This window comes from Miniopterus schreibersii, assembly GCF_964146895.1.
Source record: "Miniopterus schreibersii genome assembly, chromosome: 16".
NCBI classification, from domain to species: Eukaryota; Metazoa; Chordata; class Mammalia; order Chiroptera; family Miniopteridae; genus Miniopterus; species Miniopterus schreibersii.
Window position 1 is genome coordinate 26530356 of NC_138116.1, and position 16251 is coordinate 26546606.

General features: G+C 49.1%; 1 protein-coding gene across 1 annotated transcript in view; it reads left to right on the forward strand.

Moving 5' to 3' along the window:
• Window positions 1-16251, forward strand: part of ASIC2 (acid sensing ion channel subunit 2) — a gene marked incomplete at its 5' end in the record, with an annotated part of 830294 nt that overhangs the window by 283172 nt on the left and 530871 nt on the right. The window lies entirely within an intron of this gene.

The following is a 16251-nucleotide window of genomic DNA, read 5'->3' on the forward strand; positions in this document are numbered from 1 at the left end:
TGGGTCCCCTGTGCCTGTGTGGGACTGGGACTGTAAGATTTCAATATGTTGTTCAGTAGACGTGAACTTCAGACCAACAGACGGTGCCAGCCTGTTAACCTCTCCAGCGTGGCCTCCATTCCAGGGCTTATTTGTAGAAAGGAAGCAAAAATAAATCTGTAGTGTAATTGCTCTCTTCTTAAGTATTTTAACCAAAGTGCTGAGACACTAAATCACTTAGAAAATGGAGAGGAGAAGTTTGCACTGTGTGTTAAATTAAACCATTCAAGTCACTTTTTAAAAACGTATATATTACTTCTTACAGCAAGGAATGCCGTTAGCTGTGTTACCACTACGAAGGGAATCTATGCGGATGTCACACTGAGTTCATTAGAACTCAATCAATGAAGAGCAAGTCAGTGGGTTAATTATCTCAAGATTGGTGAATAAAATCGGCCGCCTACGGCAAACAAAGCTTACCATCTCAAGTAAACTGACACAGCACCCAGAATAAATATTCTAATAAGTGTGGTGAATTAAAATGAGTATTTATAGGTTGAAGGTTACCAGTTAAAACTTTTAAAACAAACTTTTCAATCAGACAAGAGCAGTTGTTGTCTTGCATGGCCTTAGTTAGAAATGTTACTTTATTATGATCTGATATAAACTAATAGAAAGTTAACTTAATCTTTTGAAAACCGGCATGTAGATATCCCCTGAACCTCTCTCATATATAGCTAAACGCGAGTTAGTTGATTCAAGGGGACCTTATATTCTAAAGACTTGTGTCAAATAGCTTAGATTTTTCTGCTCAAAAATATACTGTGGCGTCTGGTTTTAGCTTTTATTTTAATGCAAGTTGATTCAAATAGCTTTGGGGCTACTTTATTTCTGCACTTAGTAGTTCATATGTAAACACGCATATATGAAATCTGTCACCAAAAACACACACACAGACACAAAGCTGAGCAGTTTCCCTCCAGAATCGTAAGGGATGTTTCACAGTGGTCTTATTTTAATCGAGGATCCTGAAACACGCAGGAAATGTTGATTTTGAAAGCCCCAGGAAGTCACAGGGAGAGAATGGCTGATACCAAGGCGGGAAAGAAGGAGCCATGGGAAGGACAACAGGGCTTTCAAACGTGAGCCCCAAACCCAACATCACCGGGCAGCCGCCCTGCATCGCGAGCTCCGATCCACTCTCAGGCTGCTTCTCAAACGGACAACTTCTGAGCAGCCTACTCTGGGGCAAACAGCAGCAAGAATTTGTTTTAATGTCAGTTAATAATTATCATAAGTGAAGCCGGCTGGAACTCTGTGTACTTTTGCTATCTTCCTCAATATCTGTATCTACATATAATTAGGGTTTATAACCATCATAATCAACCGAGGAATAAAGAAGATGGAGTGCCAGTACTGGGGAGGGCTGGACATTTGGGCTAATACCCAGGAGTGAGCCAAAACTGCTCAGGTATTTTCCTCTTTTCACCAGGGTTCAAAGGGGAAACACAGAGCTTAACTCGAAACATATAGCCTCCCTTTAGGGGACGGTTAACCCCACCCCCCCACCCCACCCCCCGAGGCGAGAGCTAAACGGTGGTGGGAAACCCTTGCGCATTTTGGGACAAAGGGCTCTGTTACCCATGTAAGACATGTGGGGGATGCCACCTCGGTGAGCCCAGTCAACCCCTAGCTCGACACCCAGGCCGTGGTGTGGGGACGCAGGTTGAAAAGTTGTAGAGATTTCTTTGAAGTGGGTTGTTCCCGTATTATGTGGAGATGTTTCTTTCACCTCACTCCTATCAAGAGGGGCTTTAAGGACACTACTTGGGAAGTGTGACAAGTCTCTCCTTGAGTCTGGGCCACCTGTAGTGGCAGAGCTGAGAGTCCCTGCCAGGAGGATGGCTGCTGGGCACGAGAGGCCCCCTCCCAAGCTGCTCTGCCGGGTTAGGAGCCACGGTGGGGATGCCCACCAGAGACCACGTGGGGAATACTTGCTCACGCCAAAGAGCCTGTAGCGACGTGGAGCCCGAGGGACGGGCCCCCAGGGACCTCACCAGTGTGCCTAAAGCCAAGTCCTATATTGGAATAGCTTCTGACTCCGCATCTTACTCCAAAGCCAAACTCTGGCAGCACCAGGTGAAGTAGAAAATCCTGTCTCCAATCTTTTCTCCAAAAGCTTGCTGTCTCTCTGGAAGGATCAGGAGTAGTCAGGGAAGGTGGAAAAGAGAAGATCCCGGCCACACTGGTGTTTCCCATCCCAGGCTTCCAGGGAGAGGGGAAAGAAGCTTGAAGTTCAGGTTTAAGAATTACAAGGGACTGGACATCTTGTCGCTGCGATCGGTGTTGAGACTACCAGTGACCAAAGGACTTTTCATTTCCTGACAGTGACAGGAAATGGAGGGACCTGCCCAAGATACCATCTCTGGGGGGACAAAGGCTTGATAAAGTAGGTTTGTCAGACAGTCCTGAGAGGGTAAAATAAGAGATCGCACCCTATCAAGTTCCACTCTGCCAACATCACGGTTATTTTTTGTCTGCTGTTACTTCGCCCCCAGGGAGCAGGTACACGTGGGGGTGAGGGGTGGGCGATGCCCACGCTGGTGCTGGTTGATAATTGCTTGGCAGGCAGCACATTTTATAGGCTGGCATTAGAAGATGCCGAGGCTGATGGCCCATGAGCAGAAGAGAGCAGTGACGATGGGAAGTGATGGAGGGGAATGGGGAGAGGAGAAGTCCGGCGTGGGAATGGCCTGGGGGAAGCAAAGGGCTGGGTTGCCTCGCGCACACCGCCAGGATTCAGAGGATACTGGCTGCTCCAAGACGGTGCATCCGTAACCAGGGACTCTAACTAGCCAAGGCTTGAGGACGGGGCGGAGACTGGGTCCCAGGATGGATCGAATGTAGGAGAAATCCTCTCGCACAAAAAGTAAAGCAGAGTGGCTGCCAGGAATAGGGTGGAGGGAAGAGACCTGGCTCGTGTCAGTCAGGTGGAAGCAAGGTTGTGCTGCAATAACAGCCAGCCAGCCAATCTCGGTGCCCTGAGGCCCGTCTACCACCTGCTGGCGGGTGCTCTGCTCTGCACCACCCTGGCTCTGAGACCCCGTGTGAAGGAACAGCTACTATTTGGAGCGTGTTCCGTTAAGTGCTGCAGAGGACAAGATAACAGAGTGTTGCATGCTGGCTCCTAGGACTTCCACCCAGAGGCTCATCTGACCTTCACTCTCACGTATTTGGCCAAAGTAGATCACTTGGACGCACCCAAATTCAGAAGAATGGGAAAGAATGACCCTCCCGTGGTGACGGAACTGGAAACCAGTGGCCAAGAGCGCAGTCTGTCCCAGTGCCCAAGGAGAGGGGAGAAGGCCCTTCTGATACAGAGCCAGAGGATGTCCTTGGGCTTAGAGATGGAGCCTGAAAGGCCTCAGGGCTAGAGATGGGGGCTAGCGACCCCCCGGGAGACCAGCCCGACCTGCCGCTCCCTGAGCCGACTTGAATTAAATGCATACATGGGCTGAGAACTGTGTTCTTCCTCCAGTCATCCCTTATTCCTTCATTCAACACATGTTGAACACCTACTATGCACCGGGAGACAGATAGTCAACAAGACACATGCACTCTGGCCTCTAAGGAACCACAGTCAAGGAGACGTGGACCCAGAAATCTCCCCAGGTGAACTTAATTTAAATGGGGGCAGCACGGTTGAGGGGAAAGAGCCCTGGATCTGGAGTCAGAGGGTCTGACTCTGGTTCTAGCTTGATTGTGTCACCTCGGTCCAGTGTATCGCCCTCTGTAGGTTTCACTTTACCTGTCTCACTCGGGGGATCTTGTTATCGCAGAGGACGGGGCCTAGTCTACCAGCTTAAGTAAAACAGAGAAAGGAAGCAAAGGAACAGACGGCATCTGATGGATGCCAAGGCCCACAGGGGCCTGGGGATCACGGGCCTCACTCCTCTCCGTTGCTCCAGCCACCCATCCCGGCTTCAGCGCCCCATTCGCAGCCTCCACCTCACCTCTCTGACAGGGCCACCCTGCTTTAGCATGTTCACATCCAACCTCGGCAGCCCCCAAACAGGGCCCTCAGAGGCCTCCTCCTTTCAAATACACCATCTTTAAGCCCAGTGCCCACAGCTAGCAAATCCCGGGGAGGGAGAACGTGAGTGGCCTGGACTGAATCGTGCGTCCATGGCTGGTCCGATCAGCGATTTCCGTGTGTCCATTGGGCAGGGGCTCAAAGAGAGCGTAGGCTGGGCCTCTAAAAGGTGAGCTGAGGAGGAAACAACAGGCATCACCCTTCACGGAGCAGCTGTAAAATGGTAACGATCGTGTCTGGTTATCATCTCCTTACATTCGGTAGCACTTCCATACTGTCTCCTCTGCACCCAAAACTTCAGGTTAGACGAACTCACTGTGACAGTGATTTATTTCTGCACACATGTCCGCCTGCTCCCTGGGGCGCTATCCCCCACAGCACCCCTCTTCACCTTATCTAAGGGCACGGGGCATGGGGTATAAGGTGTGGGCCATAATCCCGGAGCACGTTATAAACAGTTGACATCTTTTCTATCCTTGGGGTCTCTTGGGTCCCAGGACCCAACATGGTGCCAGGCCCTCCCAATAAATGTAGGGCATGGCATCCGCTGACCCCCATCCCCCTAGAGCTGTGCCACCCCCTACAGGTCTCCCAGAGGGGACGTGCCATGCCCAGCGCCTGTTATCACTTGGTCACAGCCCCTGTTTGTGGGCACTTAGGTCTGAATGGCCGCTCCTCTGCGCTTTTGGTGTAAGAAGGTGTGAGCAGGTGGCAGTTAGCGAGCCCCTTGTTCCCGACCCTTTCTCTGCCCCTGCTCACCGCAGACAGTGCTGGCTGTTCTCACGCTCGCCGCCTCCTTCCCCTGCCTCCCAGGAGGGTCAGGCCTGGGATGAACACTGTGATGAAGAGTCTGGCAAAGGAGCAACGGGGTAAAAAGGCACTTGAGCGTGGGGGGGTCTTAGGGTTTTAAAAGAAGCGTGTGGTATCGGCTGCAGGGTGACAGAACCGGAAGGCAAAGAAGAGTGAGCGTGAGGCATGATTACCGTTCACCCTGCTAACCTTTGTGTGTGAGACACTCTGGGGGTGACTGGGGTCATTTTGAAACCATGTGTTTGTTTCCTCGACTGTGACGTGTGCCTTTGAGACTGGGCCACATGCTACCACCCTGTAAGGTTTCATCTTTCGTCCCTGGCGGAGATCCCTCCCAGAGAGTCGCTGGCTCTGCTGTGGTTGGCACCAGGCCAGACCACATCTGCAGCACGCCCTTGGGGGTGATCTCTCTGACTCAGTCCTGGCGCCCAGTCAAAGCAGGAAGAGACTCAGGGAGTCTCCCCCCGTCTCTGTGTTGAAAGATCCCAGAGTCCCCACGGAGCTCCCTCCTTCAGCGGGCACCCCCTCCAAGAGGGCATGTTCCCCGTAATCCAGCCGGCACATTCAACCCAGGCATCGCTCGGCTCCCTTTGGGGAGTTAACAGCACAGCCAAGCAGGGGCACTAAGTCCATCCTACAGCATTCCTTCAACTGTGACTCTTAGTCTATTGAAAGGATCGTGTATGGGTCAGAAAGTGTGTGGCAGAAAGTACAGGAGGCGGCTCAGAGGGGCCGGGAGGAAGGAAAGGAAAGCTACGGTGCCGTGGACCACTGCCTCTGGGCTTCGATGAGGCAAATGAGAAACGCACACCAGGTGCACATCCGCCCAGGCGCCTCTAGGTTGGGACCCACAGCAGCCGTGTAAATACCCCGTTCCTGCCATGGGGTACAAGGCCAGTCCACTAACCACACAGCTCAGGAGGAACCTCTTCTTGTTCTGGCTCAATACACGCATTTTACTCCAGAGATTTGTTGCAAACTCAGGTCCTAGGGGCAAGCACAGTCCCAAATTCACAGCAGATGGAGAGTCTGTGGGGGCCCAGAGATCTTAAGTCTAATAGTCAAGAGACAAGAGTAAAGTTATATGGTATATGTTATATGGTATACACACACACACACACACACACACACACGCACACGTATATTGCTATATATATGTATGTATATGTGTGTATATATACATATGTGTGTGTGTACTGTGTGTGTATATGTGTGTGGATATGTATATATACACATATAATATAAAAAATCGGGCTATAGTTTTTATATGACTGGAAGTCAGCAGAATATCAAAGACAACTGAACTCAATTTTTATTGAATGCCTGAGTGTTCTGTTGATGATCCAGTGATGTTCAGATAAAGAATAAAATAAAAACATACATTCTTTATAAATATTACATATTTGTTGCGTCACATGTTTTTCCTGCTTTCATTTCAGCAGCATCACTAATTCTGTTGTAACTAGTCAATATTGTCACATGATATGTGTTTTATTGAAAGTCACAAACAACTTCAACTCAACAATTCGAGTTCTTGTAATCTTTAGATAAATTTTTTAAATTAATTCTAATTTGGACGAACTGCTCTGCTGAAACAGTAGCAACTGGAATTGCCAGTAAAAATATTCATTAAAATACTTCTTAGGTTCAAAACAAGACTATGAGTTTTATGTATCATGTTCCAACACTGCAAAAGGGCTGCATTTGATAAATTATTTTTTCAGAAGATATTATTAAATATGTAAATTTCATCAAAAACTACCATCTGTGTCAACTTTAGTGGGCTAAGGGATGCCCACATAGCTGCTAAATTTTATTTCTGGGTGTGACTGTGAGGGTGTTTCTGGAAGAGACTGGCATTTGAATCTGCAAACTGAGGGAAGGTCACCCTCCCCACTGCAGGGGGCGCTGTCCAAGCTGTGAGGGCTGAAGGGACAAAGGGCAGAGGATGGTGAATGTGCTCTCCCTGCTTGAACTGGGACATCCATCTTCTCCTCCCTCAGATGCCACCACTGGCTCTCCTGGTTCTCCAGACTGCAGACGGCAGATCATGGCACTTCTTGGCCTCCATAAATCTTCTCTTATATCTCTCTATGTATTCTATTTGTCCTGTTTCAAAACCTAATACAGTATCGTATCATGATTTTCACTGGCTTGTGTGTGTCACACACACACACACACACCCCACACACAAATTTAAGAATAAGATGGGTTATTTACTACCACAACCTGCTCTCAGCCACGCCTGCTATATCTGTGATTTGGGGACTACTGCACTGTCCCGAGTCCCAGCAGGAGAGCACATTGTGACAAAAAAAGCAAGAGCATGGATCTTCTCTTTGTGCAGGAATCGATCGTTGTCACACTCTCTGAAAGGAAGGACGTGACAATTTAATTAATTTCCCTTTTCAATTACCAAAAGGCTTCTGCAGCTGTGCCCCCCCCCCCCCCCCCCCGCAGTGCACTGTCCCCCTCGGAGGCTGGCGGCCATAGGGCAGCATGCACCGCACCTGCTGGGAGCTGCAACATGTCGCCTTTGGTTTGCAGGACACTGGGCAAGAGATGGGGAGCAGTGTTTTCTGGACCCTACAGTGTCAGTCACAGAACAGATGTCATTTGGGCTACAGGTGGTTCTGGATAAATGCTGAGCGGCGGATCCCCAGGGCAGAATACACGGGAGCATTTCAATACGTTTGTTTTCAACTGTCGGTTATAGGCAAGGCCTTCTAAAAACATGGCATCCCAGGCAAGGGGGCTGAGGGCTGTTCTGTTGGGGCGCCGGCTGTGAACTATGCTGGGATCAACTCTGCTGTTTGGACTTAAACAGAAGTAGGGAGCACCTCAAGGCTCCCGTGCACCCCTCTGTGGTCACCAAGGCCACTGGGTGAAAATGCATCGAGAGAAGGAGAGAGAGCAGGATGCTAACACCCAGGGAGGGACGCCGAGGCCCGTTGTCCAACAGGAGGACAGGCAAGGGACTGAGAAAGTCCCAAGGAAAGTGTCTTGGGTTTGTCCACTGTTAGCATAAGGTCAACCTTGAAGCCACAGCAAAAAACATCTGCCTTCACCTCATTTCCTGTTCTCTTCCTGGGACCAAGGAAGGGGTCAGGGTCACTGCAAGAATCGCTCAGCAGTTACCTGATCATTCCCCCCTGGAGCCAACATGAGGCTCTGGATCTGCTCCCTCCCTGCTGGCTGGACCCGAGGCCTCTGATAAACAGAGACCTGGATGTGAGGGAAGATGTGTCTGAATGGATGTCACTGGGAGAGTGAGGGCTTTAGTCGATCATTCGGCACCTTTTAGTGAACGCTGCCAAACCCACTAGGCTGGAGCATTTTGAAAGGAAGACTCCTCTTGGCCCTGAAGGAGTTTGCAGGAGAGCGGGGGAGCAGCCACATGGTGAGGAAATGCTGCCTGACGTGATGTGTACCCAAGTGTGCAAGAGTAAATGCAGAACACAGAGGGGACACAAAGGAAGCAGTGGTTCATGGGGGCAAGAAGGTCTAAGAGGACATTCCCAGAGGAAGTGACTTGGGACCCGTATCTCTATAGGTGAACTCCCAGGACGTGCCAGGAGGGCAGAGAAGGCCCCAGTGGTGTGGAAGACAGTGTCCTCAATAGATGAAGAACAAGGGAAGGGGTTGGGCCACGTGACCCAACACCTACTCCAATGTCATCTAACACGTAAATGAGGGGTCAGCCCACCCAGCGGACAGCTCTGCTTCCTATCCCCCGATTAACTGAAAATCATACCCCGATAATCTGCCCATCAGCATGGTCTGAACACACCTGATGAATGGACAAGACATAACCTTCCAGTGGACCCGTGGGATTGGTGGCGTGGCCATTCAGTAGGCCATAGCACCTGACCACGGTCATCAGTGACTCTCCAGAGTCGTCCTGCTGGGGGCTGCTGCCCTGGATGACCAGCGTGCATGCCTGTGGCACACAGCCAGCCTTCCCTCCCAGACAGCTGCTGGCAGGTACAGCTCAGGGATAAGTGACCCCTAAAGCTATCTTTATGGGCTTGTCCAATAAATGTCCCTTATAACTAGAAAGTGGTTGGGCCTGTGGCTTTAGGATTAAGAGGTTGGGGATAAGACCCTATACATAGACTGTCTACTGTGTCAGATGGTAGAGCTCAAATTCAATGTTTTGGTAGTCACAGCCCAGAGGTGCCCCTTCTCTTTCCTGACACCTGCACAAGTATGAATTCCCCATACAAGAGCTGGGGCTTACCTCCCTGAAAACAGACCCAAGAGGTTTCTGAGCCTCCATCCTGGCTGGGAAGGTACCCCTGACCCTGGGCGGGAACCTTGCCAGTTGGGAAAGTTACCAAACCATATGAAAACCTCTTTAAGAGAGTGAAGGGAAACCTATAAACTAAACCAATGTGGGAGCCCAAAGATGGACAGAACCGGAAAGAAGCCATCCCCAGTGGAGGAAGCTGTATTAGTTTCCTGTTGCTGCTGTAACAAATTACCACAAACTGAGTGACTTAATACCACACAAGTTTATGCTTTCACAGTTCTGGAGTCAGCAGTCTGAAATGGGGTTTCACTGGGCTAAAACCAGGGTATGTGTAGGGTCACACTCCCTCCAGAGGTTCTGGGCAGAATCCGTTTCCTTGCCTCTTCCAGCTTCTGGTGACTGCCAGCATTCCTTGGCTTGTGGCCACATCACTCCAATCTCTCCTTTACGTTGTGGCCTTCTCTTCTTATATTCAGTTCTCCCTCTGCCTTCCTCTTACAAGGATACTTTTGGTGACTGTAAGCCCATCTGGATAAACCAAAATAATCTCCTCATCTCAAAAATCCTTAATCCAATCTGCAAAGTCCCTTTTGTCATATAAGGTACCGCTCACAGTTTCCACGGATTACGACCCATGTCCTTAGTGAGCCATTTTTCAGTCTGCCACAGGTGCTAAACCTGCTACCTCATTTAGTTGATGATTCATGTTTGAGCACACCCTCTGCCTTGGACACTGGGTTTGTTCTGATAAAGAATACCAGCATGAATTAGATACAGTCCCCACCCTCCCAGAGCTTGCAGTCTAGCTGGGGAGACTGAGGTGTAAACAGTTGCTCCCAGGAACCCAGAGCTTGTGGCCTTGGAGTTAATGCAGTGACTGGCCTGGCCTGCTTACAGCTAGGAGGCCTTTGGGTTTGCCTGTGACTTTCTGGGACTGTCTGGAGCCCTGGTGCTGGGAACCTTCACCTGGTGAGTTTATGCAACCCTGACAGACACTCTACCTGCCGGGTCAGGCATCATCTCACACCTGGCCCTCCAGTGTTGTCCGAGGTGTTTTGGAAGCAGAATCTGAAAATGGGCTGAGAAGAACTGATGCTTAAAGTTGAGAGGAGGGCGGGAGGGACGGGCAAGAGGAGATTTAGACGGGGTATGTGATAAAGAACCGGAATAGAGAGTAAAAGGGCAGGAAACACAAGAAGGCTGGAGTAGCCGGTGTTAGTACTCTCTTCCCGACCTACCTTTTTATTTCTTGTTTGTTTAATTAATAGATTTAATTTTTTTATTTAAAAAAAGCAGTTTTAAGTTTACAGAAAAATTGAGCAGACAATAAATTTGAAGATCTAATTGGGCTTATTAAACATTCATAATCGGGCAGCATCCCATCCAGCAACTAGAAGGGCGTTCCCAGGAGTTGTACAGAATGGGTTTTTTGTCAGAAGAAGGGCGAGGCAGGGAAGCTGTTAACCAAAGAAAAGATAGGACTATTTTTAGACCAGTTTGTCTTTTGGAGGTTAGGGAACTGCAAGGGTTTTTACCATGCAGATGGCCTCTTCTTTTTATGGGGTGGTGGGTGGGGGGTGGGTGGGTGTGGAGAGGGCCCTCTTGACAGATTACTTTACTGGTGCTTGACCAGAAAATTGGAGACTGGTGAAGATTGCTTCTGGGAAAGATTGAAACTGCCATTAGGTCAGGTAGTAAATCTAGGTTTGGTATCATGGGCTTTAGCACAAGTGACGCCATCTTCGACCTGTGGTTTTCTCTGTAACAGTACAGAGAGTTCCCAGGTACCCTCTTGCACTCTTCCAGGGACCTCCTCCTTTTGGGCACCCCCAGTCCGCCCCTGAGGCCTGCCCATCCTATAAGGCAGGTCATTCTCCACTGTTGCATGCTCTCTGCCACTCCCTCGGCTGGCAGGTCGTTCTATACAGGAACCAGGGGAAACTAGAATCAAGCAAAACCAGGAACTGAATCCTCAATCTATAAATACATTATGCAAAAGAGTTGAAAAACAGAAAAGATGTAGGGATGAGGGTTGAAGAAATATTTGTGTTTTATCAGCGTAGGAAACATCCAAACCTGTAGAGAATTTTTATGAGTTTATTTGAGCCAAACTGATGACATTTGCCAAGAAGCAAGATCTGAAATGCTCCTGAGAACAGCAGTTCTGCGGCTTCTTTTATGCATTTGAGATAAAGAAGGGAATTTAAGGAAGATTACATGCAAGTGGGATAAAGCAAGGCAGGGATTGGATTACAGGATAGTTAACAAGATTATGTGCTCTCTTGAGGGTGGTTACTTTATTTCAAAGGTATGTTAACCTACATTCACTGAAACTATGGACAGGGCTTGCTTAAGGCAAAGATAAATCTTTTACTAAAATGTTATATTCCTGGGGTGAGACTACCCACCATGAACTGCCCAGTTAGGAATTTATGATTCGATCACACTGTAAGGTTACTTTCCATAGAGCTCCCTTTTTGTGTCCACAGTTTATATACCCTAGCATTTTAGGAAAATCAATGAAATTTGGAATAAAACATTCTGATCCCATCCCAAAAAAAGTGTCCTTGAGCAAGTGACTCTCAGACCTCAGATTTAGCATCAGGAAAAAGGGAAGACTGGTCAGTATTTTCCAAAGGCCTTTTCATATCTTACCTTTTCAGAAAGGGCAGCAGTTTCTGTTCCTTCTAGAAGCTGGCTGCATCTTTTAAAAAGAAGCCAAAATATTTTTCTTCTGTTTTCCCCCAGCAATTCCCAGAATTGCCACTAGATGGCAGAATGAGACCACGATGGTGCTGCAGATCCCTTTGCTGCCAAGAGCAAGCTAGCAAGCCACCTCCTGCAGACATCTGATTAATAACAGAGCTGTAATTATCTTTACACAATCCTGATTGCAGCTCTATATTAGCCTAGCTGTTAAATTAAACTGCACAAATAAATACGCTGGGCAACTCAACTTCTCCAGCAGCCCCACCCTGGCGGCTTCCAAGCTCATTAACATACCAAACCACAAACTTTACCCTCCCACTTCCCTTCATTTTCATAACAAAAGGGACCCCCTTTTATCTCCCCAGCAACCCAGTCTGTATGTAAATAGCTCTGTAAAAAGTGATAACATTATTATTTATTTCCCCAAGTCTTGCTCTGGGGATATCTCCAATCTGTTTCCCAGAGAAGCTGGATGGCTGGGTTTTATTAAGAAGAAGAATCAGCCCTCCCTCCCCTTCCAGCTGCTGTAAGCTGAGGTTTGGTGTATGCTGTGGGGAGCGGGAGCGGGGAGAGTGCCTGTCCTGAGGATTCCAGGAATCAGGCATCCTTCCGGCTGTGTCCCTAGACCTGTCTGACGATGCCTGATGTCTCAGGGGTCTTGGATCAAAACAGAGCAAGCAAGAAATTGCCCTGGCCAGTGTGGCTCAGTTGGTTGGCCTCATCCTGTGCACGGAAAGGTTGCTGCTCTGATTCCAGGTCAGGGCTTATGCCTGGTTTCGGGCTGGATGCCCAGTAGAGGGCATGCAGGAGGCAGTTGATTGATGTTCTGCTCTCACATTGATGTATTTCTCTCTTCCTCTCCCTCTGAAAATTATATATATAAAAAAAAAAAGGCAAGCAAAAAATTAAAAACAAACAGGCAAACCTGACATCCATGGATGCTTTCCACACAGGGTGTAGTTATGGTCATAGGCTACAGTGTCAAAAGTCATCACAGGAGTTGGGGAGGCCTTAGGGACCATCTCACCCCAGGTCCACGGCCAACTAAGTGCCTTTAATTTATTTTGCAACATGTCACGTGTGCAAATACATCTGAATTTGAGGGAAGGGATCTGCTGTTTCCATCATCTCCTCCAGTTCTTGCCATCTGCTCATTTAGCACGAGGAACACATTCTGGGAGAGGGGTGGGGGTGGCCCAGGGGCCGGGATCCCTCTGCGGGTAGGATAGGACTCTCTGGGTCTCCTGACTCTACTACATGTGACTGCTCTCACTTGACCTCTTGAGCCTCAGTTTCCTCCTAAGGAACTGTGCAGATCCACAAGTCACAGCCCATACTCTCAACCTAGCAAGATGCCTCACACAGAACAGGTATTGATAAACCGGAGTGAGAGCAGGAATGAAAAACTGGGAAGGGGATTCTTAGATTACAGAGAGCTGTCTGCCCATGTGGCTCAGCAGTTGAGCATGGACCTAAGATCCAGGAGATCGAGGTTCAATTCCCAGTCAGGGCACACGCCCGGGTTGCGGGCTCAATCCCCAGTCGGGGCGTGCAGGAGGCAGCCGATCAATGATGACTCTCTCATCATTGATGTTTCTATCTCTCCCTTCCTCTCTCTGAAATCAATAAATATATAAAGAGAGAGAGAGAGAGAGCTGGTCCTTAACTGACATTGCAGGGTCAATAAGTCAAATCTGGGGCAAGTGTGTGGGGGGTAACCTGGGGGTAGGCTCCTGACATTCCCAAAGCTCACCTGCAGCACAGCCTTCAGGTTGGAGGCATTGGAGATTCCAGAGAGCACACAGCTGGGCCCCAATCTTGTACCTGCCAAGAGATCTCTTTCTTCAGTTCACATTGGCTTAGGATTGGCTCAGAAATGAGGACAGCCTGGGGGGTCCTTCAATAATAAAGTCCATGTTAGAGATTTACAGGCCCACAAGTAAGGAGAGAATGGCAGGGTTTAGCTAGTAAAAATGCCCCCCTCCCCCACCTAAAGATCCCCCCTCCCACAGCTCTGCTCCACACTTTTGTGCGACTCCTTTCTACTCCAAATAGAGGACGTGGGCTGGGCTGAGCAAGGGTTGGGGAGGAAGACAATGCACCCTGAGGAGAGGGACCCTGTGCCCCTGGGGTGGGGGGAAGGTAGAGTGAGGGATGGGGAAAGGGCAAAAATGCCCCCAGGAGGGAGAGTCACCTGCCCCCCCCCCCTCAGAGTTCCAGAGGGAGGCTTCTCTCTTGCAGCCCAACCCCAGATCTCTCAGGTCACCTGCTTACCCTTCCCGCCCACCTGTCCAGGAGGCAAAGAAAGGGAAGTCCCAGAGGGGGCTTAGGTTCCCTCTTCTCACCTCCGCAGAGGCTGTGCTGTGGGCCCCTCTCAGCCCTGGGCTCCAGGGAGAGAGGGACGGACCCACGGGCTTTGGCGACTCTTGTCACACAAGACTCGTTTCTTCCCACTGGAGCTTGTCAGTGGTTCATGCATTTTATTCACCCTGCAAATATTAATTAAAGTCTGTTGTGTACAGAACATTACACTAATCGCCTCATTTCTGAGCCAGGAAAGAAAAGGGCTGGATGAAGCCTTACGTGTAGCACCGTGGAGTCCTGGAGCCCAAGGCAGCTCGCGGGTCACCGGGCAGCTTCCGTTTCTCACGTGGCCCAGAGAGTGGGAGCTGGACAGCAACACCGGGGTTGGCCCCACTCTCTGGGGTCACAGATGGGGAAACTGAGACCAGGAGGGGCAGTACCCTGCCAGTCCCCACCCCCACCCGCAGACCACTTAACGGTGTTGAATCCCCCTTTTTAAAAACCTGTTTCCCTTTCATATCAGGAAGCCTGCTTTAAAATGATGCAGTTCTGTCTTTCTCAGGATCCTAGTTCTCCCAGCAGGCCTGACAGGTGGGACATGTGCTGTGTCCCCTCATGGAGGCTCAGCCTGAGGCCGGGAGGGCCCCATGAACTCAGGGTGCAGGCTGGGTGCCCGGCACAGAGGTGGAAGGACGGGAGTGTGGGGTCCGAGATTCCAGAGCCCAAGCCTGGCAGGTGGGGACGTTTGAAGGGGAGACACCCAAGACGAGCCTGCGGGGAGGCTAGTGAGGCCAGCACAGGGCCATCTCAGCTGCGGAGTCCGATGGCTGGAAGGGCAGGAGAGGAGGGGGCTGCCCAGGAACTGGGGGGTCAGAAGGGTAAGCTTTGCAGTCAGATCCAGTGGGCTCAAAGCCCAACTCCTTAGCATTTAAAGGTGCACACTGACCAGTCATGTATCCCTCCGGGGCCTAGACTTTCATCTCTGAAATGGGAACGATGGTAGTACGTTCCCTAATGGTTGTTGAGGGTGATGGGGAAAATGCAGAATGTCTGGCTCAGTAATCATTGGCTTCTTCCATTGGTGTTGAAGTGACCTGAAGACATGGGGATAATGTCAGAGGATGGCTCCAAGTCCAGGGTGTTTATTTTTTTAAACAACTTTATTGATATATAATTTACAGACCACACATACATAATTCGCCCATTAAAGTATGCAACGCAGTGGCTGTCAGCATAATTAGAGTTGGGCAACTCTCACCATAATCAATGTTGAAATATTTCCATTACCCCAAAAAGAAATGCTGTACTCCTTAGCTGCCACCCCTATTCCCCTCCCCCTCCCAGCCCTAGGCAACCTGTAATCTATTCTCTGTCCCGATAGATTTGCCCATTCTGAGCATTGCGTATTAGTGGAATCATAAATCTGTGGTGCTTAGTGACTGGCTTCTTTCACTGAGTATAATGTTTCCAAGGTTCATCGTAGGCGTTTGTAGCTGTAAGCACTGCGTTAGCCACTTTCTCTAAGTTTGGGGGTGTTACGTACTTTCATTCATCTCAAAGTATTTTCTAATTCTCCTTGTGATTTCTTTTTTCACCCGTTGATATTTAGTAGCATGTTGTTCAATTTCTACATGTTTGTGAATTTGACAAATGTTTTGCTGTTATTAATTTCTAACTTCACTCCATTGTGACTGGAGAGCAGACTTCGTACAGTTTCAACCCTTTTAAGTTTATTGAGTCTTGTTTTATGAGGCGTGGTCCTCGTGTGCTTGAGAGGAATGCATATCCTAGTGCTGAAGAAAGAATATCCTATAGGCCTCTGTTAGGTCCAGTTTTTGTACAGTGTTGTTTAAATCTTCTACTTTCTGCCAAGGTCTACCCATTATTGAGAACATTGTTTGGGGTATTGAGGTCTGCAACTATTATTATTGAATTGTGTCTTCCTCCCTTCAGTTTTGTCAGTTTTTGCTTTATGTGTTTCAGGACTCTGTTGTTAGGTGCATATATGTTTATACTTATGACAGCTGCCCAATGAACTGACCGTTCTATCACTACAGAACATCCCCTTTTCTCTCTAGTAGTACTTTTGGTTATACAGTTTGTT